The following is a 5,380-nucleotide window of genomic DNA, read 5'->3' as shown; positions in this document are numbered from 1 at the left end:
AACTCGGTGGGGTTTCCGAGTTGACCTGGCGATGACTCGCAACTATTACTTTTTTTTTTGAAATTTTTTTTCTCTCTCCTCTGGCAGTCGATTTCTGGCGGCGCGTGCCGGAATGTCCGGAGGTTTTCGGCGATGTGCGGTATACCGCCACGATCGTCTTTTTGTGCTCTACAACTTCCGTGAAGAAAGTTTTCCTATACGGGATCTTTAAATGAGAGTAAAATAATGATTTTCATAAATTGAAACCCAAATCTTTTTTTTTTTTTTTTACATAATTTCTTGATTCTTTGAAATGGGGTCTTGATTCTAACACCATAGTGTAGGCTCTGATACCAATTGTTAGTGATTCTAAATCCTAGAATCATTTGAATTACCTATAGTGTATAGAATACAAGAATGAATAATGGAAAGAAATCAATCACATACCCGTTGAGCGTGAATAAAGTCCCTAAATCAAGGTTGACGCTTGTACCACGAACTATAATGAAGAACCATGCAATATGGGTCCTTCTACTGAGATCTTCTGCAGCCTCTTACTATGGGATCTTCTCTCTGTCTCTACACTAGCTTTGTGAGAAAGCAGTGTTCCCAAATATTATTATGAAAAGTAATAGCTGCAGGGACCGTCAGTATTCTATATATAATAGAATTCCTAAACCCTATTCCATTCCCACAATAGAATAGGGCTAGAAGTTTCCTAATTAGAGTGGTCCTTATTCTCTTGGACCCAATGGGTCAATCAATAAGCCCACATAAGAGTCCCAACAAGAGATTCGTATTTGTTGGCTTCTTGCAACTTTCAACTTCCTCATCTGTGCAAGGGAAGAAAATCAGAAAAGGGTTTCAAAACTCTGAGAGATTGCAATTGTGTGAAGCAGAGGCCACTCAAGTTAAGTATGATTTAAGGTATTGAAGTCTCCTCAGCATCAATGTTGGTTTCAGAAATGTTTTTGTTTTCCCATTCTCATTTAGAGAGTTCTGGAGTTTGGAATTATGAGCGAAAGACATATGACATACAATAATGGATGTTTGGAAAATTGAAAATGCAATTAGAAAAATGCTTCAAATGTCCAACAACAACTCAACCTTATCACAATTAAATGTGGGTGGCTAGATGGATCGTATTCCTCTAATCAATTTTATTCAGAGTCATACAAAATACCAATCCTACATGGTTATATTTAGCCTATCTCTAGTTCTTTTAGCTCATTCAATTTGTGATAAATCACTTCTATGTAATGAGCTTTCAAAGGCCTTCATTGTACATGTCTATGACACCTTAGAAGAGATGTTGGCAATTTATCATGAATAGGGGCAATGCCTAGGTTTACTCTAATTTGTTCGTTCTTTATTTTATTTTTTCTAATTTTACCACTCATCCGTCGCAACATCCTCGTTTTTACCACATTGAGTTTGTTTAAATGAATGTTCTTTAATGCCCAACATTTAGCTCCATTCATTACTGGTCATATAACCGTTCTATAAAAGTTTCATTTGAGTTTTAAAAGGATATGCTGATCACACAACACTTCGAACTCACCCGTCCACTTCATTTACTCTACTTTAATTATATGTATAATATCATTATATATTTCTCATTCTTTAGTCATGAGTGAATCTAGGTATCTGAAGTATTCACACACATTGAGGTTATTCCCTATTATCAATTTTCACCACTCCACTCTCTGTCTTATTGTTACTAAAGTTACAAAGCATGTACTCTATTTTGTTCTACTTATTTTAAAACATTTTGAGTCCAATCTCCATAAATCTAACTTTGCATTTATCTTGAGCAATTCTTTCAGACATTAGAACAATATAATTTGTAAAATGGATACACCAAGGGATTTGATCCAAAATGTCTCTAATCAATTCATCCATGATTAGTTTAAATAAATATGGGTTTAGAGCCATACTTTAGTGTAACCAAACATTATTGGGATTTCATTCCTTGACCCCTCACAGTTCTACGCTAGTCACTATATCATGATACATATATTTAATTATGTCCACATATTTACTCGAAACATTTTTCTTTTTTAAAACATGCGAAATTAATTCTCTAAGTACTCCATTATAGAATTTTTCTAAATCAAGAAAGACCATGTGAAGGTCGTTATATGCTCTAAATCTTTCCATTAGTCTCCTAAGTAGATAAATAGCTTATGTGGTTGACTTCCCTAGGCAATAAAACCAAATTGGTTATTTGAAACATTAGTTTCTTGTCTTAACGCACCTTAATTGTTTTCTCTCATAATTTCATAGAATGGTTCATGAGTTTAGTTCCTCTATAATTATTACGACTTTGAATATCATTTGTCCAGTGGAAGTGTAGTGATGTATGCGGTTGAGGCATCCTAGCAGATTGACTATAGACTTGAACCTTGTTCCTACATGACCCAATCAATTCGATTAGTCACTCCAATCCTAACAGGCCATCTATTTTCTTGTTCAACTTTTGATAACGTACCATGAAAAAACCAAAAGCTTACCTCCCTCTCTATCTATCCATGGGATGGAAGGGAGGGGCCTTTGGTGCCCCTCCAGTCAAGAATTGGGGGCCTCACAGTCTCCTAGCCCATTATGTTTTTTTTTTTCATGCCTTTCTTCATCATGGTTCCATTTTTCTGAGTGGTTCGATTATCCTTATTCTGATCAGATCGTTCTGTCCATAGTTGTTTTATATGGGCAGCTTAACCTATGTCACAACGACTCCTGATCTGGTTCTTTCACACCAGAGGTTACTTAGGTTATTTGGATTCTGCGATATTTTGTTCATTAATCACTCCAGGTTTTTTCATTTCCATGTAATAATCATTTCTTTCACGAGTACGTTCTTGCCTACTCCGTCAAAGTAAAAATGAGGGTTTTTGGGAGCTATAGAAATATGCAAGACTTACACTGTATATTTTGCTATTCTATATCCTTCTTTCTTTGTCCTATATTTATTCTATATTTTATATTTTTGTATTACTCTCTTGGTATCTATATTTATTTAAGAAATACGTAAAAAGGGAGCGTGAAATTTTTTTATTTTCCTAATTTAGCGTAAGGAAAGATTCACTCTTTTATCCTCTTGATAGAAGGTTCCCAAACAAAAGGGTCAATTGGTCAGGTTTTACGACAATTACTTGAAATGTGTTTGGATAACATCCTTTTTCGATTGATTCTAGAATGATGAGATTAATTTTTGGGAATTGGATGGGTAAGAATACATAATTCAAAACTATGAATTTTGAGGAGAAGAAAAGAGAGGACAAAAAAAGAAGAAAATGAGTGAATATCAATAGCAAAAGCCTGGGATAATATGATATTTGCTCAAGCAATAAGGGGTTGCCTGTTAGTAACCCAGTTTTCATGAATTGGTACATCTATGCTTCTCCATTCATCCGTTATTTTTCCTTGTAGTCAAAATTCTGTTAAAAAAATTGGTTAGCCACAATAGCCCTCAAATTCCTAGGCTCTTCCAAATCTTCATTGGGATAACTTTGGACCTTACCTATTTTAATATTTTAATAATTCTTTTACTTTAGCTATCCTAATTTTTCATGTATATATATATATATATATATGTGTGTGTGTGTATATGAAGTTTCTTCCCTGATGGCTAACACAATCTTCTCAGATATTAGTATTATTTTCGTGGGAGGAGGATATTCCTTTAGATTTATCTAAAACATTCTTAGCTGTATTTCTAATAGATGCAAACATCTTGTTCCACATTATGTTAGGATCACCATCTAATTTTATTTCCAAATAATACTATTTTATTAGTAAATATCTTCAAGTTTCATCCTTCAGGTTCCACATCTTATCCTAAGACAAATATATTTTCCCGTCTCTTACCATTTGGCATTTTAAAACAAATATCTAAGATCAATAATCTATGTTGCATAACTATGCTCTCCCGTGGTATAATCTTACAATCTTTTACATGATAACCCATTTGCTTTAACTTTTGAAAGTAATTAGGTGCTCCTCTATTTTTGAAACATGTGTTTACTACTGATAAATTGTAGGCAAGTGTAAAATCCAAACTGAAATCTCCTCCTCATTTCTATCCCCATGAATTCTTTCATAACCTCTATTATACTTTCCAACATGCCCATTCAGAGATGCTAAGGAAATGGGGATGGAGGTGTTCTGCTATCTTGGCGTACTTAAGGGCAGATTTCAACTTCTACTATATGCACTTCTCCTTAGCTATTGACTTCAGCCAGATCCTATATTTTTCCTCTTCTTCTTTTCCTAGCCATTCTCCTCCTGAAGCAAAGGTGCAAAGATGGATGGACATTATAATTTGTAAGGTGATCACTAGATTGAACAGAGTTTTTGGGAGTTTAGGGGACGCTACCATACCCAACCAAGGTCAAGACTCGTGACTTAACCGGTGAGGCCTCAAAACATTGATTGGATGCATATTCTGTTGGCTGATGTGGCCTTACGTTACTACATAGGTCATAATTAACATATTTAATTAAATAAATATTGGCTAATTCCCCTTCCCTTGTGTTTTCAAAAATTACATAATCCTTCCCCGTAGTATGTGAGCTTCACTAAAATACTCACATCGTTAAATTTATGCTGTTAAGTTAGACTAATATTTTGATGATACCCAGTTTACCTTTCAATTTGTTAAAAGACTATTTCACCTTTTTGTCACCTACTACACCTCTGCCTGGCTATGGCCATCCCACAATTCTCAGTTGAAGAAATTCCACGCCTAGTTCTTATTGAGTTTCTTCAATACGTAAAGAATAGTTTCGTGGGTTAGCATATTGGATTGGATTCTTATAGCTTCTGTTCTATCACACACTAATTATTCATTGGCTGAAACAAGTTACACAATAGAATATGAATTTATTTAGAAGTGCAGTTTACGGTCATAACTCGTAGAAAAACCAGAAATATAAGCTTGTGATGAACTAGCACAAGAGAAGTATGGAGGGTTAATGTATCGCATCACTTAGGAGTGCAGAAAGCAACTTCCAACCACCACCATAGAACACTACACTAGCTGAAGGATCGGATAAATGCAAAAGGGAGATTTACCATTTCCTTTATTGTCACCGTGGCCTGTTGTCGGAGATGGTGAACCTAATCTCTTTTCAATTTGAGGGAAAATGGTATGAGAAGATACATAAGGGTAAAATAGGTATTTACATTGTGGTTGAATTACAAAAGGGTAAAATTGTCTTTTATAAATCAAAACTAACACCCCACTAACAACGTCATCTACAGGGGAGTGGATGTAATTTCTGAAAACACAGGGAGGAGTACGTAATAAGAGCAATTCCATTTCTTTTGTTGCCAGCAAACATTTCAATTACTAATGCAACCAGGGCAACCAATGAGAGGCACATATAGGCAACAACAGAAA

Source organism: Macadamia integrifolia, chromosome 1 (genome assembly GCF_013358625.1).
Source record: "Macadamia integrifolia cultivar HAES 741 chromosome 1, SCU_Mint_v3, whole genome shotgun sequence".
NCBI lineage: Eukaryota > Viridiplantae > Streptophyta > Magnoliopsida > Proteales > Proteaceae > Macadamia > Macadamia integrifolia.
Note: the sequence above shows the minus strand (reverse complement) of the source record.